Source organism: Rattus norvegicus, chromosome 5 (genome assembly GCF_036323735.1).
Source record: "Rattus norvegicus strain BN/NHsdMcwi chromosome 5, GRCr8, whole genome shotgun sequence".
Classification (NCBI taxonomy): domain Eukaryota; kingdom Metazoa; phylum Chordata; class Mammalia; order Rodentia; family Muridae; genus Rattus; species Rattus norvegicus.
In genome coordinates this window covers 23,586,569-23,608,512 of record NC_086023.1, presented here as the reverse complement: position 1 = coordinate 23,608,512, position 21,944 = coordinate 23,586,569, and the positions used below count along the sequence as shown (strand labels likewise).

Sequence of the window (21,944 nt, the reverse complement as noted above, 5' to 3'; positions counted from 1 at the left end):
GAGCCCCGGCTAACATGCAAAGAGGAATTGAGGTCATTGCTACCCTAAGCTTTGAGAACCTTCTTTATGCAACAAGGGACAATAAAGTTTTTACTTCAACCGCTAGCTTTCTTGCCTCCCAGTGAAATCTTGTATCTGAAAGTATCTATTTCACAGACTACAAAAACAACCAAACCTCATCAGAACCGCACTGGGAAAGTTTTACTTCCTTTCAGCCACACCCACCCAAGAGAAATCCGCCTTCTCAAATGCTAGCACTGATTAACAGGGACTCTACTTGGTTTTGTTGTGTGAAACAGTCAGATTAAATGGGTCAACTACATAATTAAACCATGAAAATAGAATGGATTTACTAATGCAGTAATAAATAGTTCAATACTGTGGGAGTTAAATTTGTTTCCAAATAAAACTAATCTTAATTGTAGAATACACATCCATTAGATTTCTATTTGAAATCCTCATAATTTTGCAAAAGATTTGATTTGGTTCACTGAGGACTTTTTGACATAAGGAACTGAGACAAAGTTCAGAGACCGTAATATATTTCCACATATTTAATTAATTTAAAAACATCTAAATCAATTTTTGCTGGAATAAGAAAAAGTATTTTAAGTATGTAAATTTAACCTATCTAAAAGTACAACCACTGAAGCTTTCTGAAAATAAAAATAGCAACATGCCAACTATTAATATCCTAAGAAAAAGACTAGATTTTCATAGGGTAATATTTTGATTTTCTTATGCTACATTTAAAAATACACAAAACATTTTCTTTTAAAATGAAGATAAGTGGTTTACTTCTGGGTAGCTACCATGCTCATCAAATGACATCCTACAAAGCAAACCCTAACTGACACAGGATTTTAACTGAGAATCCACCTAGAACAAAGGTATGTCCAAAGTGTGTAAGAATGATTCTACTAAAGACAAAGGAACATCTGTGCCCATAGTGGTGGAACAGGCTGTCATTCTAGCACTGGGGAAGCAGAGGCAAGAGCATCTCAACTTAAAGGTCAGCTTGTGCTAAACAGAAAATTTCAGTCAAGCCTAGACTACCAAGCAAGGCTATGTATCAAAAAAAAAAAAATCACATGCATGCATGCATGCATGCACACTAAAGAATATGGACGCTGCATTGGAGGTTCCTGATGAGAAGCTCCAGCCCTGGCAGGGGCTCTTCCTATCTCACACATCCTCTGCAAGGTTTTCATTCAGGCTAACTACCTTCAGACCCCTCCCTTCCTGCCTGACCATCCCAATTGAATGCACCTGTTGTCCCAGTTTCAACAGTGGCACCTCACAGGTAAGATTTCATCGGGCAGTTTAGAATTACCAGCAAAGATGGACAGATTGGCAAGTCTGTGTCTGAGCTACCCTCCAGGTGACACTGAACTGCTGTGCAAAGCACTTGCCTGCTCAAAGCTTCCTAGTAGGTGTGTGTGTGTGTGTGTGTGTGTGTGTGTGTGTGTGTGTGTGTATGTGTGTGTGTGTATGTATATACAGGTTTGTGTATAGTTGTACTAGAGAGGATCCTCTGAAATCTCACCAACTCTAGTCAAGAAGGGAGGTCACTACACAAAAGTCTGTGTTTTTACGGGTTGACAGTTCAGACCACAGGGCAAGTCACCTCAAGCAGCCTTTGCATAGAGAACTGGTAATCTGACCTGCCACTTTAGCTCTGATAGTGTTTTGTTTGAGCCTCCTCCAAGCTGGGGAAGAGAAGGCAAAACCGTAACACTTCAGGAGTGCAACAGGATCTTAATGCAGTCAGTCAATCCCAATTCACAGGAGGCCTGTGGTCCAGTCACAATCACAGAACAGGAAGAGGTGTCCCAGAAATGAAGGTAGCAGCTTCACCCCTCCTGCACTCTGCTTCTACGTGTTTATCAGTCTGCAGTGGTGTTAAAGGGAGAAGTGACCTTATTTCACAACAATGAGCCCCTGAGAGTGCAGTGAATAGACTCCTCCATTAAGTCTGCCATAGAACAGGCACAGAGCCTCCAAGGCCTGATGAAGTCATCTCACATTGAGAAGTCGAAAAGATGTGTTAGAAATGAAGCAGGCTCTACAGGGAATGGGCAAAGCCAAGAGGTACCAAGATGTTGCAGGGTCTGCGTAGGAGTGCAGGACAGAAAGATGTCTGTCTACTACACTGGGGCTTGACAGTCCCCGTTGCACTCTAGTTTATCTTGGACTGAGACTCCTCCAACCTCATGTTAGGCTGAAACCTGCCTTTCTACCATTCTCCATCCCAGATTCTGACTCAGTAATTTAAGGACATGTATTTCACTAATTCTATCACCTAAAAAGGCCTTTCTGATACAGCAAATTACTATTGACACAGCCTAGGAAGTGCTAGGCTTGAGCAGTTTCCAAGGAGAGATAGTATCCAATCTGTACTATGAGCCCCCATGTGGGCCTAAGGACAATGCTCTCCCTCCTTCCCTGTCTCTGTGTCTCTGTCTCTGTCTGTCTGTCTGTCTGTCTGTCTGTCTGTCTGTCTGTCTCTGCCTGTCTCTCCCTCTTTCTCTCCCCTATTCCTCTTATTCTCCCCCTCCCCCTCACACGAATACACACACACACACACACTCACACACACGAATACACACGCACACGCACACACACCATTCTGCTATTGCAAGACCTTTGGCACTTCCCGCAATGATATTCTCTCACCTACACAAGGTGGAGACACTCTAACAGCAGGAATCTGAGGGAAAGATAGCCCAGTTAGCCTCATACCTAGAGACAGCACACTAATTTCAAACATAGCCTTTAGGAAGACAGGCCTTGTAACAACTCCAGTGTGGGAGCCTTCAAAATAGAGACTGGATTAAGTTGAGTTGAAGGAGGGCACAAGTCCAGGTAGACTAAAAGTCAGGGACTATGAGAGCCACTATCACAGCAAGCTCCAGTGTGTGAGCCCTCAGACACAGGAAAAGGGAAGGCACTACCCACCATGTCTCCACACATCTCCACATACCACTGTCATGTCCCAAACAACTTGAGGCCTCTTATCTCTGTACCAATGCCTGTTATCCAAGCAGCACCACAGCTGAAGACCCACGTCTGGGATTCATGGGCCCTAACTTTCCCAGTACGGAGAAATATTTCAGATGTTTCTAGGTTTTTTTTTTGTTTTTGTTTTTGTTTTTTAGATTTCGGAATAATTGCACAACTTTAACTAACTGAGAGCACCTCAGGGACCATGGTGCTTCAAAATCTCGAACTGTTTGAAAGAACAGATATCTAAAATGTTCAGACTTTAAGAAATTTGGATTTGCAGGGAGTGGGGGGCATTGAATGTATGAGAACAACCGTGAGAAAGTCCATGAATTATAGAAACCCAAAGGCAAATCTATGGGCCCTTCTTATCTAACGCAGTAACCTGACGGAAGGAGAAGAGGCATGAAGCCAGCGTGGTCTGTGCTCAGGGAGACCATTCTTGCCGGCAGTTACTACTGCTTTCCCTTCTGCTCGCACAGGGCCATCTGCTTAGCGGAATGCTGCCAAGAACATGGAGTCAAGGAATTGCAGAGTCTTTCATGGCAGCACTCAGGAGAAACAGCAGGCCACAGCCATGAAACACATACTGTCTTGGGTTTTCCTACATAAGAAAGAGTAAAAGAGAAACAAGTGACAGGCACCCTTATGACTTTAACCTTAAAAATATATAGAAAAGTTATAATTTCAGCAATTAATTCATATAAAAAGTTATAGCTACTGTTTTGCATTTTTTTTTCAAATTTTGTCAAATCTTCAAACCTGGGTCTCACACGTACAGACATCTCAGTTCAGGAAAGCAACATTTTCAGTGCATGGTGAGCAGGCGGCTAGGGCCGTCCCATGGCAGCCAGCACACGTGTGAGCTTCCAGAAAAGGTGAAGGCATTCACCTCCACTGCAACTCATCTTCCGTCCTGAGCGATCTCTCAGGATGGAGTTCCTCAACCCCAACTGCAAGCGCCTTCAGTACATTACTCATTCAACACATCGTCCATGCTCCACAATTCTCCAGGACACAGTTCCTCATTCCCAACTGCAGACTCCTTCAGCTCGTGGGCAATTACTCACCCTGACCTGTAGATAAGCCCCACTCACAAACAGCGCAGAGCACGTCTGAAGCAGATGGCCAGTAGCCTCAGCTGGATCCATTAGGACTGACATCCTCTGTTTATTGCCTGGCTAACGTACTTCATGCCTCTGCATTCGGGCTATTCAAGCATCATGAAGACATGATTGCTTCCTTTGTTCTTTTTATCAGAACACAGAAGGTCGAAGAAAATTAAAGTGAAGACATTACAACGGGACAGTTATAGAATGACCAAGGAGCCTAAACCAGAACGGAAGCCGAACAAGCTTCAGGCCAAGCAAAGAGCAGGTGTGGAGACTGAGATGGTCAGGAAGGGGGCTGCAGATGCAGGGCCCAAGCCAGGGAAGACCCAGAAAGATACGTAGTACTCTGTTCTAAGTAACCAGGGCTCTGAGCAGCCTGGAAATGGGAGCGGACAGTATGTCAGCTGACTCAGATGTGAGTACAGCAGAAGCGGGAAGACGAGAAAGGGAAAGATGTCCAAGGTAGAAAGAAAGATGGGTTCCTCCAAGAACGCAGAAAGGACCTGGGAAGGGCAGAAATGGAGGATAGGGTGGGGAAGCTGAGGGATCCAAGAGTTCTCAGTTTCCAGTAAGCTCCTAAGTATGAGGAAAAAAAAACATCTGAGGAGTCTGACCTGTCTTCCAGTCTGCAGTCTGGAGGCCTTAGCTCATGGGTACAGTCCTGGTGGGAAAGAACTCATCCCGTTCTAGAAAGAGTGTCCTAGTTTTTCATTGCTGTGATAAACACTATCATCAAAAGCAACTTGGGGAATAAAGGGGTTTGTTTGGTTACAACTGGTTATAGGGGGTTACAATTCATCCTCAAGGGAACCAAAACAGGAACTGAATGAAACAGGGTGTGAGGAATGGGTCCCTTTCCATGGCTTACTTAGCCAGGTTTCAAATACAGCCCAGGACCACCCACCCAAGAGTGGCATCACCCACAGTGGGATGTGCCCTCTGACATTACGTAGTAGTCAAGACAATGTCCCACAAACACCCTCCCAGGCCAATGTAGCGGAGGCAATTCCTCGACTAAGATCTCCACTTCCCCAAGGTTGTTCTAAGGTTATTTCAAGTCCACAAACCCAGCCAGCACTGTGGGTTTCCCAGGTCTCCACAGAGATGCAGTTAATCTACTGAAAACTCTCTGAGCGCCAAGTGCTGCTGCCATATGTGCTGCTTCAGCTTCCAGGAACACCGCTCCTGCTTGCAGAAGAAAGTCTCTTAGGAGAATTCTGTTGCATTCCACATCAAAACGCAAGGGGAACCATGCACTCTGACACAATGTTCTGTGTGAATGACGTTTTCTTCAAAGAGGGGATCATTAACCCACCTAGGCTGCTACTCTAATAGGCAGTATTTTATAAAATAGTCTACACTGGAGTGGCTTATGAACGGAATTTTTTTCTCACAGTCTAAGAATGAGAAGTCCAAGGTCAGGGTGTCTGGATCTGTTATCTGGTAAAGGTCCGTTTCCTGGGTCATCCATGACATACCACTATATCCTCGAGAGCAGGAAGATGCAGGATCTCTCTCCAGATCTTTTACAAGGATACTAACACCATCCATGGACCCCTCCTCTCTCCTGACTTAATTACATCCCAGTGCTTCTCAATAGTAGCACTTTGTGGACTGCAGAACAACAGTGTCAGGAACATACATGAAATTGGAAAGGTGCTTCCTTTGTAGAATTTCCCCACATTAGATTTAAACATGATAGTAGCCATCAGATCCAACCTATTTGATGTTGAAATCAGATACAATATATTTATGTTTCAAAACATTTCTCTCTGTTTTTAAATCTCAAAATCAAATTAGAATGAAAACTAAAAATCAAGTCTAATTGTGCAAAACTGCTTTTCTGTCTTAAATTTGAATGGCAACAATGCTAGGCATTAGCCGTGAAGTGGACAGATGCTGCTGGTCTGCACGGAACTGACGCCAACTTGTGAGCATGGTGATCACCATGTATGCCTTGTACAGTAAGGAGAAGGGTCCTGATGTTCCTTTGCTAAACACTCTCTACTTTAAAAAGACAACAAACAAAACACAAAACAAACAACCAGAACAGACACACAGAACCAGAACAGCTGGGTAAGATGCAGACATCTACTGAGTTCATGGCAGATGTGCTGGTAGGAAGGGAAGTGCTGTAAGATACTCCAGAATGTTCTAAAGAAGACCAACTCTTAGGGGGACCTAATTAGCCCATTTCAACACACTGGGAAAACCATTATTTTCCCAGAATGATTTGAAAACACTCACCTAATTAGGCACACTGATCATGCCACAGGCACATGATAGCTAAGGGTACAAGTCAATCTGAATGACCTCCAGGGTACCCAGATATTTTGGCTTGACATTCTTACCAGCTGTGTTTTAAGAGGCGGTTACGATGCAATTGGTGGGCTAGGTAAAGTGGGTGAGCATTCTATAACCACACAGAACAAAATTGTACAGGAAGACTGAATTCATTCATACTCTTTCCAGTGCCCTGTCTGCTTGGCTGCTAGATCTGGGCCATCTGTTACCTGACCTTGGTCTGGAATCCATCTTGGCTACCCTTGCTCCCCCAGCTTGCAGATAGCAAACCATGGGATAACTCAGCCTCCCTAATCACATGAGCTGCTTCCTTATAATGTGTTTGCTGCTGGCTCTGCCTTACTACTCTAAGGAAAAAGCCCCTCCCTAGATATGGTTTCCGTATCGCTGACTCTCGGTACCTAAGAATCAGAATGCTTCATGTGGAGAAATGGCTCCAGGAAACCCTAGGGGAAAACAGCAGTCGGGGATTGACAAGCAAAACAGCCTGGACCTGTGCTAGTGGATGCTGAAAGGAGAAAAACCTGCAAGAGAAATCAGATAAGCCAGGAAGAAAAGTCACGAGTTGGAGCACACATCAGGCTGATGAGAGAGGGCAGAGCCGCTTGTATCTGGAAGAAAATGCAGCATGCAGAGTGTGACACCCTCTCTTCTCCCCCGACCCCGTGAGTGAGTGTGTGTGTGTGTGTGTGTGTGTGTGTGTGTGTGGTGTGTGTATGTGTGTATGTGTGTGTGGTGTGTGTGTGTGTGTGGTGTGTGTGTGGTGTGTGTGTGTGTGTGGTGTGTGTGTGGTGTGTGTGTGTGTGTGGTGTGTGTGTGTGGTGTATGTGTGTGTGATGTGTGTGTGTGGTGTGTATGTGTGTGTGTGGTGTGTATGTATGTGTGTGTGTGGTGTGTGTGTGCGTGTGTGGTGTGTGTGTGTGTGTGTGTGTGTGTGTGCGTGTGTGTGTGTGTGTTCCCCTTCCTCCCTCCCTCCCCTGCCCAACTCTCATCAATTAGTCAGACTCTCATCACTTCTAAGGAAAAGTTCATTTTCTTCTTTAAAATCAAGCAATTCTGATAGACCACAAGTCTTTTCTGAACCTACTTAAGAATATTTTATTGCTTGTTCCCAGAGTCCTCTGAGGTACGCCATGCTACCCTAAGCAACCTGCAATCTCCTCTGGAATTCCATCCCCCATCCCCCACTTCTATGCACACCTTCTTCTGAAGAGCATGAACTACAGAGGTTAGATTCTCTTCCTCCACCCATTTTCCCTCCTTGCTGAGTCCTTTGAGGTGTCCCAAGCTGCCCTGAGCAGCGCCTTATCCCCAGAGGACCTCCATTCTCCTGTCATCTCTCTGCCTATCATCACTGCACCTGAGGGTCCTGAGCCATACAGCCCAAGAATACCCATCAGAGGCTGCCAGGGGCCATCAAGGCTAACCCTCTCCCCCAATACCTACTACAACCAGAACATCCAGGCACCAAAGTCACCCAGATGCCTAAAGACCCTCAAAAGGAAACAACCAACAAAAGCCTGTGCAATATGACACTTTCAGAGCACAGCTACTCTACAGAGGCAAGCCATGAGGATCCTAATAACAGAAGGACAAGAACATGACATTAAATCCAATCTTATAAAGATGACAAAGGGCTTTAAAGAGGAAATGAACAAATCCCTTAAAAAATACAGGAAAATACATTCAAACAGGTAGAGGCCTTTAAAGAGGAAACAAATAAATTCTGTAAGGATACACAGGAAAATACAATTAAACAGGTGAAAGAAAGAAATAAAACTGTGCAAGACCTGCAAATAGAAATAGACACAATAATGAAAACACAAAAAAACAAGGGAACCCTGAAGATGAAAAACCTAGGGAAGAGAACAGGAACAACAGATGCAAGCATCACCCACAGAATAGAGGAAATAGAAGAGAGGATCTCAGATGTAAAAGATACAATAGAAGAAATAGTTCAGCAGCCAAAGAAAAGCCATAGACAGGTCATCTAGACAACAACTAAACAGAGAAATAAGGAACCAACATTATGAATCAAATTGACCTAACAGACATCTACAGAAGATTTCACCCAAACACAAAACAATATACTTTCTTCTTAGCACCTAATGGATCCTTCTCCAAAATTGCCCATACTCAGTCACAAAGCAAGCCTCAAAAGATACAAGAGACTTAAAATGATGCCTTATCAGACCACCATGGATTAAAGTTGTACTGCTACAACAGAAACACATGATGTTTCTACACACTAATGCAATGATCTACTCAATGATCTCTGGGTCACAAAAGAAATAAAGAAAAATGGTAAAGACTTTCTAGAAGACAATGAAAATGAAGGCACAACAGACCCAAATTTTATGGGACACAGTGAAAGCGGTACTAAGAGGAAAGTTCATAGCACTAAGTGCCTCCATAAAGAAATTAGAAAGTTCTCAAACCAGCAAATCAAAACTATACCTGAAAGCTCTGGAAAAAAAAAGACAGAAGAAGAAGCAAGCATACCAAAGAGGAGTAAAAGACAGGAAATAATAAAAATGAGGCTGAAATCAATCAGTTATACACAAAGAAAACAATACAAAGAATCAACTAATCCAAGAACTGGTTCTCGCAGAAAATCAAGAAGATAGACAAAGCCCTAGCCAAACTACCCAAAAGTCAGACAGTATCCAAATAAACCAAATCAGAAATGAAAAGTGAGACATAACAACAGACTTTGAGCAAATTCAAAGAATTATTAGGTCTTACGTCAAAAGCCTGTACTCCATAAAATTGGAAAACCTTAATGAAATGGACGATTTTCTACACAGATACCACTTGCCAACGTTAAATCAAGACCAGGTCAATTATTTAAAAAGCCCTATAACTCCAAAAGAAATAGAAGCAGTAATCAAAAGTCTTCCAATCAAAAAAGCTCAGAGTTAGATTGTTTTAGTGAAGAATTCTACCAGACCTTCAAAGAAGACCTAAGACCAATACTCCTCAAACTATTCCACAAAATAGAAACAGAAGGAGCTCTGCCAAACTCATTCTATGATACTATAGTCACAATGATACCTAAACCACACAAAGACTCAACAAAGAAAGAGGACTTTAGACAGATTTCTGTTATGATCATTGATGTGAAAACACTCAAGAAATACTTGCAAATAGAATCCAGAAACACACCCAAAACATCACCCAGCATGATCAGGTAGGCTTCATCCCAGGGATGCAGGAATGGTTTAATAAATAAAAGCTATCTATCAACAATCCGCAATATAAACAAACTGGAAGAAAATAATCACATGATCGTCTCATTAGATGCTGAAAAAGCCTTTGACAAAATCCAACACCCCTTTTTAAGTATTAGGAAGATCAGGGATATAAGGCACATACCTAAACAGAATCAAAGCAATATACAGCAAACCAATAGCCAGCATTAAACTAGATGGAAAGAAACTTAAGTGATTCCACTAAAATCAGGGACAAGTCAAGGTTGTCCATTTTCTCTCTATCAATTCAAAAATTCAATACAGTACCTAAAGTTTCAGCCAGAGCAATAAGTCAACTAAAAGAGATTAAGGGAATACAAATTGGAAAGAAAGAAGCCAAAGTATCACTATTTTGGGATGACATGATAGTATACATAAGTGACCCCAAAAATTCTACCAGAAAACTTCTATAGCTGATAAACACATTCAGCAAAGTTGCTGGATACAAAATTAACTCAAAGAAATCAGTAGCCCTCTTTTATACAAATGATAAAAGGGCTGAGAAAGAAATTAGAGAAAATACCCTTTACAATAGCAATGAATAATAATATAAAAGATTTTGTAACACTAACCAAGTTAGAGAAGAACTTCAAGTCCCTGATGAAATAAAATTGAAGATATCAGAAGATGGAAAGGTCTTCCATGCTCATGGATAGGCAGGATTAACATAGTGAAAATGGTCATCTTACCAAAAGCAATCTACAGATTCAATGCAATCCCCATCAAAATTCCAACACAATTCTTTATAGACCTTGAAAGAGCAATTATCAACTTCATATGGGGGAAAAAAAACCAAAAAACAAGAAACCATGAAAGCTAAAACAATTCTGAACAATAAAAGAATGTCAGAAGGACTCACCATTGCTGATCTCAAGCTGTCCTACAGAGCAACAGTGATTAAAAACTGTATGGTACTGGTACAGAAACAGTCACATTGATCAACGGAATCGAATCAAAGACCCGAAACTAAACACACAGCTGTGGACACTTGATTTTTGATAAAGAAGCCAAAACCATACAAAGGAAAAATGAAAGCATCTTCAACAAATGGTGCTCATCTAACTGCGTGTCTTCACATAGAAGAATGAAGTAGACCTATATTTATCACCGTGCACAAAATTCAAGTCCATGTGGATCAAGGATCTCAACATAAAACCAGATACACTAAATCTCATGGAAGAGAAAATGAAAAATTCCCTTGAGTGCACTGATACAGGAGACAATTTCCTGAACAGAACACCAATGGCTCAGGGTCAAAGACCACAATAGATAAATGGGACCTCATGAAACTGCAAAGCTTCAGTAATGCAAAGGACACTGTCAATAAGACAAATTGGCAGACTACAATTGGGAAAGGATCATCATCAACCCTATATCTGACAGAAGGCTAATACTCAAAATTCACAAAGAACTCAAGAATTTAGACACCAACAAACGAAGCAACCCAATTAAAAATGGGGTACATAATTAAACAGAATTCTCAACAGGGGAATCTCGAATGGCCAAGAAGCACTTAAAGAAATGTTCACAGTCCTCGATCAGCAGGGAAATGCAAATCAAACCATCTCTGGGGCTCCATCTTACATTCATCAGAATGGCTACGATCAAAAGCTAAAGAGATAGCACATGCTGGCAAGGGTGTGGAGCAAGGGAAACACTTCCTCATTGCTGGTGGGAGTGCAAACTTATACAACCACTTTGGAAATCAATTTGCTGGTTTCTTAGAAGATTGGGAATAGTTCTACTTCAAGACTCAGCTATCCCACTCCTGGGCATATACCCAAAACTTGCACCAACATCCCACAAAGACACTTGCTAAACTATGTTCATAGCAGCTGTATTTGTAGTAGCCTGAAAATGAAAGCAATCTAGATGTCTCTCAACAAAAGAATAGATAAAGAAAATATGGTATATCTACACAATAGAATACTATTCAGCTATGAAAATCAAAGACATCATGAATTTTGCAAGCAAATGGATAGATATTTCGAATATCTCCCTGAGTGAGGTAATCCAGTCCACAAAGGACATATATAATGTTGTACTCATAACTTATAAGTCAGTATTAGCCATAATATACAGGATACACTATGCCACACTCCACGGACCTAAAGAAACTAAACAAGAAAGAAAGCACAAGCAAGGATGCTTGAAACTCATTTAGAAGAAGGAATAATATAGTCATAGGAGGCATATGGAGGGAGGGAACTGGGTAGGAGAACAGATGAGGAGGGGAATGAGGCGGGGTTCAGGAGAGACAGGGGAGATGGCCAGATGGCCACGAGAATGAATGGAAATCTGCAACTGATGAAAGTGGGGAGTTGAGGGGCATCTCCAGGATGTGACAGAGATGGAGGATAAGTAAGGCACCCAAGAATCAATGGGGGTGACCTTAACTGTGACTCACAGCATTGGGGATATGGATCCTGAAGAGAATACCTCCTGTAGCCAGGCAGGAACCTCAGTGAAGCAACAGAGACACCAACCCACCCACAAAACCTTCAACCTGAAATTTATCCTGTCCACAAGAAATGCAGGCACGGGGGATGGAGCAGATACTGAAGGAATGGCCCACAAATAATTGGTCCAACTTGAGGCCCATCCCATGGGCAAGTACCAATCCCTGACACTATTAATGATACTTTGCTATGCTTGCAGACAGGGGTCTAACATGGCTGTTCTGTGAGAGAATCCACCCAGAAGCTGACTTAGACAGATGCAGCAACCCACAGCGACACAGTGGATGTAGTTTGGGGACTCTTATGAAAGAAAAGAGGGAAGGATTTGGGACCTGAAGGGGATAGGAACTCCATAGGAAGATCAGAAGAGTCAACTAATCTGGACCCTTGGGGCTCTCAGAGCCTGAACCACCAACCAAAGAACCATGGGCTGGACCTAGGCCTCCCACACACATATAGCAAATGTGCAACTTGGTCTTCATGTGGGTCCCAAACTACTGGATCAGGGATTATCCGAAAAGCTGTTGCCTGTACGTGGGGTATGTTCTTCAAGCTGGGGCTGCCTTGTCTGGCCTCAGATGGCAAAGATGGGCCTAGCCCTTCAGAGACTTCATGTGCCAGGTTGGGGAGATACCCAAGGAAGGCCCCACTCTCTCAGAGGAGAAGGCAAGTGGGGATGGGAAGAAGTTACTGTGGGAGGGTGTGACCAGGAGGGGGACAGTGAGTGGGATGTAAAGTGAATAAGTAAAATAAACAAACAAACAAATAAATAAAAACATTTCAAGTACCTGCAAAATACATATTTATGTACTGATGATAATATTCTCCTCCACTACGAGCTACAAACATCAATTTATAACCAAGAACTACTTAAAAATCTTCAATAAATCAAAGAACAAAGAACTAAGTCTCTACTCAGTCAGTCCTATCCCTTCAAACTCAATAGCCACCCTAGGCAAACAGAGTGAGTTAGGCAGCATCCCCTAGACCTAGGAGCCAGGCATGCAACATGCTGGGGTCAACTAAAGTTGGAAAGCATCTACACACGTTGTCCAGGAGCCAGTGGTCATTTTTCTCATTTGCTCATAATCACCCAACCCAGTAAGAACAAAGTTTGGTTAGGAAGGAAAACACGGCATTCCAAGTAATGATCATGTGATAGAAGCCTCCCAGTTCAACACTGTTCCTTTTACACAGGGAAAATACACACACAAGTATCGCTCCTTGCCACCAGTCCACACGTACTGAGCCCAATTTCCAAATGTCCTTTATTCATGGCTTTCACGGTGTTATCGATGGATAGCTCCCAGGGTCTCTGCACACTAAGCGAGTGTCTGGGGCTCACACTGTTTTCGACAAGAGTGGGAATAGCGGCCCACGGTAAACCAAGGAAAGATGACTAATGTAGCTGACAGGTATGGCAACTAAAAGTATACACATATCCATGGTTACAGGGTGTCTGCACAGAAGAACTGTGAAACAAGCAGTAAGAAAGCACTGAGAAAGACTAAAGCCCAGAGACTGCGCACGTGTAGTTATTTCTGAAAGAACAGTTTCCTTTTTGAAAACTGCAGATAGCATTTAAAACAAATCACCAGCAGGTCACAGCAATGAGGTACAGTACCCAAAGTGACTCAAACAACTGAGCAGGACCTGGGAGAAGAACCACAGTGCAGAGTGGCAGTTGACAGGGTCTATCACCACAATGTCAAGGTGGCTCCCCTTGACTGTCGCAGGAATAAGACTGTCACTGGAATAAGCTGGTAAGCACTAGCCACTTTCACAGAGGTGACAGTCACCTGCTACCCTCTGATCCCATTGCTTTTGAATTTTTTTATCGTTTTTATTTATGAGTATATGTATATTTTCGTGCCATATGTGTACATGCCTGAAAATGTGAGAAAAGGGTGTCAGATCCCCTGGACTTGGAATTACAGGCCACCTGACATGGGTGCTAGGAACCCAGGTCTGGTCCTCTGAAGAGCAGTGAGTCATCTTAATCACTTACCACTTCCTCGTCCCAACTCCCGTGAGTTTATTATATAATAATCACTATCTGTATGAAATATCTCAGGCCTTAGGTGACCTGTGGTGAGTGACATTCAGCTCAAAGGCCAAACATGCTTTATCTCCCACAAGCCACTGCAAATCTCCCGCCCCACAAAGAATCCCACGTTCCTAAGCACAACCTCTTCCCCTCTCCAACCTCTCTGCCCCTGTGTAATCTTGCAAAGACTGTGGAGGACGGGTACGCGTTGCTCAGCTAAGAAGCCAGTCAGTTCAGAGTGGACACCGTGACAAAGGAAAAGACGACTTGAGATCAGATCTACTGGCTAGGTCACCGAGATCCCAGAGGACAAGGGCCTTTTTGCCTGTAGCAGGACAGTGCAGCTGGCACCATGTGGGCCACCACAGTACGAGGAACAAATGTGAGCAAGAATTCCAACTCGCGGAGAGGTCTGCTCAGTGCACAAACTCCAGGTTTAGTTTCAGCTAGGGATGAGGGCTATGAATGAAAACATCACCGTGGCTGGGAAAAGGACCACCACTCTAACCTCAGCAATCATGGGACACCAGATACCATAACATTTATCCCGAGACCCAAAAGAAGAAATCATAATACAGGCAAGGATTAAGACACGAGATCCATAAGAGGGAAAGACAAGAGTTCTGCACTTTGTAAGCTTCTCACCTAACTTCCACAATGGTCTTGAAGTAAGCAGCACAGCCTTTCCCATTTTAAAGACGAGGACCTGAGGTCCTGCAGCCTCGAGCACTAAATGAACTTCACAGAACCAGTCGGCACCCCCACACAGACTAACTAGATTGGGAGACCCATCCCTCTTCTCAAGGAACCTACTTAGCTATTCGCTGGCTACAAGTACACTTTTGACGTGGGATGCCCAGAGCCTCAGCCTGCTCAATGAAACGACAGAGGAACAGTGTGGATCTCCCAGGTCTGTCCCCATTCCAAACCATATGGACACAGAGGGTGTGAAACTCCCTGAAACATGGCAAATCTGGGCTTCCCCGATGCTGGTCTCTGGGATACCAACAATCTAGACTATGTGTGCACATGAATGCAATGCACATCTCCCTCTCACGTTTGTGAAGCACACTACAGAGAGTCTTCACCAGGGCCCAGTTTCTGAGTAGGAGGCCGGTGAAATCTAGCAGTTGTAAAGACCTTTCTCCCCAAGCTCCCAAACACAGGGCTCAACTCACTTCCTCAAGGACAAGCAGTAAGATACAAGTTAACAAGTCCTCCAACATTGACCTGCAGAACAGGCTGCACTGATCAAAAAGCACATCTATTTTCCTGTCTCATGACCTGAAATCAGGATGCACATCATAACTGGGTTGTGTCACAGTCCAAGTGACACTGTAGATCTATCCCAGTAGCATGGAGAATGATGACACATCTCAAAGTCAGAGGTGTGTTACATGAGGAGGAAAATTCAGAATCCCACAGACACCAGGCTTTCCACCTTCTCTGCTTCCTCCTAGTCTACCAAACACTGCTCCTTTGCACCCCAAACCTTGATCACGGCTTCAGGTTTCCACTTTTCTACAAAGATCCACTATCTGTCCCCTTCCCACCACTGAGTCTCTAAATCTGCAAATTAAAGCCAAGTCCTCTTCAGACTAAACCACCAGGTCCTACCATAATAGAATAAATGGAGAACAAACACCACACACACACACACACACACACACACACACACACACACACACACACACACACACACACACTGTGGTCTGCAAGGCCAACAGCTGACCTGGTTTTGTCTCTTCTGTTTCTCTTTGCCAAAGGACATTTGCCTAAACCATCTGTATTGTCAAATACCCTTCAAAGGTTGCCTTCTTTATTTTTTGGTTTTGTTTTGATTTGCTTGTTTTGTTTTGTTTTAACGCTTAGTACTCACTAAAGTTCTCTCACTGAGACTCTTCAGGTGGAAAATCCTCCCCACTCTCAGTTGCACTTGGAATTTCTTTAAGTTAGGTTTTCCTATATTCAGTTAATTAAGCAGTTCTCAACCTGTGGGTCACAAAGCCTTTGCGGGGGGTGTTACATAGCAGATATTTTGTTATGATTCATAAGTGCATCAAAATTACAGTTATGAAGTAGCAACGAAAATAATTTTGGGGGGTCAGCAGCACGTGAGGAACTGTATGAAAGGGTTGCAGCATAAGGAAGCTTGAGAACCACTGATTTGATTTATTCTCTATTTCCCCATGTTGCACTCTAAAGAGGTTAGTTTTGATTACCAACCTAATCAGGTCTGGAATCACCTAGGCAACAAGCCTTCAATCACATCACCAAGGGCTTATTTAGGTGAGGTAAGCCTCTGAACGTGACTGTCAAGGATGCCTAGTAGGTTAGATGAGGTGGGAAGACTTACCCCAGATGTCTATTCTATTCCCTAGGCTTCCATCCTGAACTGCACAAACACAGAAGGCTAGCTGGGTAGAAGCAACCATTTCCTGCTGCCTCCTGACTCCAGTTGCAATGGCTCACCCTCCTGCCTCAGTGACTCACCTGGAACTATACGCCAAAATAAACCTTTCTCCTTGAAGTTGTTTTTGTCAGATACTGAATAGAACAGGACTGATACTATAGGACTTCTGGTTAAAGGAAGAGCAATTAAAACCTGTCATGAACAGGTGGGGATCACATCTTTCCCTGGCTAGTGTTTGTTTGTTTGTTTGTTTGTTTGTTTGTTAAAAAGACCTGGCAACCTGGGACACAATGACTCCTCTGCAAATAATTTTTAATATACTAACCATAATAGGACAAATTATTAACTATACCCTTTTGCATAATCACTTCTTTTTTTTTAAAACAAAGTTCCAGTTTGGGGGACCAAAACACCTCTGGTTAATAATAGTCATTTTGAAGTAGTATCCATGATTCTTCTTTAAGACTATATCTAAGAAGGTGAAAAAAACTTCTAGTGTCAGTAGGAAGGGGAAAAAATCCCTGCTTTTTATTACAACACAAAGACCCCAAATCCCATGTGCTTAAGACTGTGTTTTTAAAGGTCTTATCTGGAACTGGACAATTTAAACCACGTTGATCTTGGCCTGGAGCACAAACCACACCACAGGATCTTTACAGCTCTTCCAGAAACCTGTCTGCTAAACGACATAGTTTCCTCTAGAGCTGAGGTACTCTCCTTTGGACTTGCATCCAAAGCATTTACAGTTTTAAAGTCCAGTGCCAGTTGACAATTGTGTTACTGTGTTACTGTGTGTGTGTGTGTCAGAGAGAGAGAGAGAGAGAGAGAGAGAGAGAGAGAGAGAGAGAGAGAGATATGGGGGGGTGGATCTCAAGAGCACACTATGGGCAGAGGGAAAGGAAGGGAGGTTAAGACCTTATGTAGTCTCTCCTATTGTGATAAACTGCATCATATGAAAAAGACTGAAATTCTACCCAGTCCCTGGTCCCTCATATATAGGGAGAAACCAAAGGTATCAAAACAGGCAATGGGTTGTGCATGTTTATTTTACCAAATAATCATTAAGAAACCTGCCCAAGTTGTCTACAAATAAGATGAAAAAGGACTGTGGTGGAGTAGAAAAGGTTGGCTCGTTTCTTCATCACTGCCATTACTGCTGGGGACAGTGAGGAAAGACATTCCACAGCCACCCTTCAATTCTGTCATGGTCATCAACTGGTTTGAGAACTTTTATTGCCCGGATGACAGTTCCATCAGGCTTTGGGGACAGCACTGTGCCTGAGTCAGCAGCTCTTCTCAGGGTTTCTCAAGGACTACTTGTTCACCTCAATTGTTGTTTGTAGGGCAGTCAACTCACAAACACCATCTACCATTGTTTGTAAAGTTTTAAGTTTAGGCTCTGCCTCAACTGTGGAACAAAACCCTACCAGATGAAAGTGAACGCGGTAAATGGTAAACAAACTTGCTGAAGGAGACAATGTAGCAAGGCTAAGGGGCAGAGCTGGGCTGTCAAGAGCAAAAGCCCCAAACAGACCCAACACCATTTGCAAGGTCTTTATTAGCCTTTTATCTAATTCAAAGACATTCAACTGCCATCCTTCTCAACTCTCGAAACAAGTGATTTTTGCCACGAATTATGCATTATGAGACTCTTCAGGAGAGAGAGAGAGAGAGAGAGAGAGAGAGAGACATTGAGAGAGAGGCTCTCAATTTCCCCTACTTTTACACTGTTTGATGATCAAGCACTACCCAGAAAAATCCAAATACGATCACTGAGTGATGAGATCTGCTGATATCAAACCCCTGAAGAAGAGAGCAGTCAGCACCAGCAGCTAAGAGACGACAAAGCTTTTCCTCTCTGGGCAGTAGAAAAGCCAGGCTCTGGTACTTACACACCTCTTACTATTTATTAGCTATGCCTCAGACAAGTCACCAAATTCACCCACAGAAAGCAGATAACAGCAAAACTATTGTTTGTTAGAGGAGTAAGGGGAAGCCTAGAGATATGCTGTTCATAGGATTGGCCTTCAGAGGTAACTGATTGCCAGCCAGAAAACCTTTTACTGAGTAGACTAATTTACTTCCTAAGCGGGGGGAAGGGGGGGACACAGGCAGCATAGAATAAATTCAGAGTCTTCACCTTGAATAACAATTCTCCATTGCAACCTGCCAGGAGCCAGGAAAATGATAAGAAGTAAAAAAAAAGAACAGAGGGGATCACAGTCTAACAGGTTTCCCCAAATAAATTCAAGAGGAGAGTACTCCCTTACTATTTGTTTCTCTGAACTGAAAGTCCATATTGGAAAGAGAAAAAGTTCAGATTAGTTGGAGAGGCTCTCAGCTTCGGTTAGCCCACCTAACTCTAACAAAGAAAAATAAAAGTGAGGAGGACAGCTTATATCTTTTATAAGCAATATGCACTTAGAACATTATAATCTAGAACATTAGAGGACTCTCAAACAGAAAACATTCTCCAGGTAAATGCTCCCCAAAAGTTAAGAAGGCAAAGAGGAAACTTAAGAAGCTATGCCATTCCTAACACTCATGCAGGTTGATGTCTGTACTGGGGGCGGGGTGGTGGTGGTGGTGGTGGGTGGTGGGGGCGGTGGGGAGGTGTGTGTGGGGAGGTTCATGGCTGGGAAACTGTGGTGCAGATTAATCCTGAATTTTCCTTAAGCATACCTGTACTGTGGCTGAGCTCCCAGAGTTCCCCACAGCACCACCTACTGTCAATGGGCTATACCTACAGCAGCTTGACTAAGGCAAAGCCTGTCTGTAGCTAAACACTGAAGAAGGAAAAAGACTTTTCACTTGAAGGTCAATAGTAGGGACAGAGGGTGATAGCTAAGTGACGAGCATATAAAATATCTAAGCTGCAAGCATCATCTTTTGGTTACTGATTAGGGCAAGTAGGTAATTTTATTTTTCTCCCAACCATTTAGCCTATAGGTATCCATCCTGAGGCTTTAAAGCTAGAGTTAGGATGTACTATGAGGGAGTGATCACACAGCAAATACATTCATCTTTCATGAATGGCAAGCATGAAGAGTGTTAGCTAACTTCTATGCCAACACGAGTTATCCAACGAGAAATTCAAAGTAGTATTTTAAACCTAGAGAAGGGGGCAATTTGAAGACAAGATTCAGAGCAGAGAACCTTAAGCTCTACATGGACAACCGGGTCTTATTATGAAACTCACCAGGCCATGACTGGATTCAGACTCATAGACCAGACAATTACCAAATACCCCCTTCTCAGCCATTGAGGATACACAAAGCCAACAGCTTGCCAGTCTCCTGCAAACACCCCAACCTCAATTCTGATCTAAAATTAAATCGCTGACTCAAAATAGATCATGCTTTAAAAGATCTGGGATAAAAACAAACAAAAGAACCACTTTTTTTTTTCCTGAACAGCAAAAACATGGGTTGAAAATAAAAACAAAAATAAAAATATCTAACATTTCTCTAGAACTATCTTCCATGCCCTACACTAAGGCCTTTGCAGATTTTCAGGTTCAGGAAGTAATGTCATACCTGTGCTCAATTCACATCTTTTGGGTGAATAAATTAAGAGATGTCACAGATTAAATGTAATGGGGTAAATCAATTGCATGTTACCATCAACTTGTCTGCCTTTATCTTAAAATAACTATGCTCAATAAATGTCTCATTTGAATGGCCAGGTCTCAATATCACAAAATGAATACAAATACAACAGTAATGATAATAATAATGATGATGATAATAAACAATGCTAATAATAACATCAGCAACACAGGTGCCACAACTTGACTAAATGGTGGATGCTAAATAATTCTTTCACACCAAGAGAGGAAATGAAAATGGAAGTCATATTATTCATACAGAAAAAAACTGCTGATTCTGCTATCATATTCCTCTCTGCAAAAATAGACTCGGCAGTCCTCACAAGCACTGTTGTCACAGATGTGCGCCAGATTTGCACAGGACATAACTTGGCTGTGGGGGGAAACCCAGCGTCAGTCTGAATCTTAGGCAGGAAAGAATGCCTGTTCTTTCTTGGAGAATGGGGTGACTGTCAATAAATCTGAATAGCAACTTGAAAGGGTCAAAAAGCTGGGCGTCGGGTGGTTTTATTCCCACTTTGGGAAGTAATAAAAGCAAAGTTATCTCCTCTTCCTTCTTCACTAGCCACCAGGGAAAAGACTTGTCACTGTCCTTAACACCATCAAGCTCCTTGCTCTAACAAAAGGAGGGCAGCGCAGGCACCAGCTTCCCACAGCCTGGCATTGTCACCAAGTTCTGAGCGCCGCTAGGTGACAGGGGCACGAGTGAGCCAGGACCAATTTTATTCTATTTCCAACCCGCCTGCTTTCAAAGAAAACAGAGACAACCGAGCTGAGGGAGGACTGGAGGGGGTGGGGGGTTGGGGACAAACAAACTTTCAGAGCCCTGGAGATCTGCATTCCTAGGAACTGACAGCACACTGACGCGCCCACGAGGTGACCTGGGTGGGGATGCAGCACGGAGTGGGGCCGGGGTCCGTCGCGTCCTCGCCCACCCTCTCCCCAGCAGCCAGCGTTCCTTCTGAGCCTGGGCCTCGTCTCCGGCCCGCGGCGTGCTGCCGGGCTCAGGGCGGACAGCGGGCCAGGCTCCCGGGCGCCCAGGCCCGGCCAGAGCGGGACCCTGAGAGGTACTCCAGACCCGCCAGCCCCCCAGCTTACCTTGGTCGCGCTCCGGTCCCTGCAAAGCGTCCAGGCCAGGCACAAGGCTTCGGAGACCGCGAGGAGGAGCTTGGGGACCGCGAGGCACTACAGGCCAGGATGAAGTGGCCGCCGAGTCCTCGCCGCCGGCTCGGAGTGGACCGGGTTAGCCGAACGGGCCGCGATCAGGCAGCAACGGAGGGCTGGGCTGACGGCGGCCGCGTTTGCTCCTCCGCACCGAAGGGGCGGGCTCAGGCAGGCTCCGCGGGAGAGCGAGGGAGGGAACTTGGAGCCAGTTGCTGCGGCCCAGAGCGCGTGTCTCCACGCAGCCGGCACGCCCCCAGAGAGCCCCGCCCCCCAGCCTACCTTCCCGCCCCACCCCCTCCGCACCCGCACCGGTCCTCGCTCTCCTCCGCCCCGCCCACCTGCGCCGTGACCCCACCCCCATCGGCTCCACGCCCACCCTGTATCCCACTCCCCCACTGCTCCCACCCCCTGTCGCCCTGGGATGCGACATTGCAGATCAGGTTGTGTTGGGTTCCTAGAACATGTGGGCAGATGTGATGAGCCTTTCTGATGGCCCCTTCTTGAAGATCTTGCCAAATCTCCTAACTCACATGTAGTTAGTGATAGGGTTTTCTCTGTGGACAGGAAGCATTTAGGAAGACTAA

General features: G+C 44.0%; 1 protein-coding gene across 2 annotated transcripts in view; it reads right to left on the bottom strand.

The window, feature by feature from the left end:
- The window catches only part of Fam110b (family with sequence similarity 110, member B), a 140,096-nt gene extending 118,676 nt beyond the window's left edge, over positions 1 to 21,420 (bottom strand). The window contains exon 1 of one of the 2 annotated variants that reach the window (XM_063288187.1): positions 21,295 to 21,420. The gene's annotated coding sequence lies outside the window, so the exon portion shown is untranslated. The remainder of the gene's footprint in view (positions 1 to 21,294) is intronic. The other variant, XM_039110535.2, reaches the window with a different exon arrangement.
- Between the last annotated feature and the right edge of the window lie 524 nt (positions 21,421 to 21,944).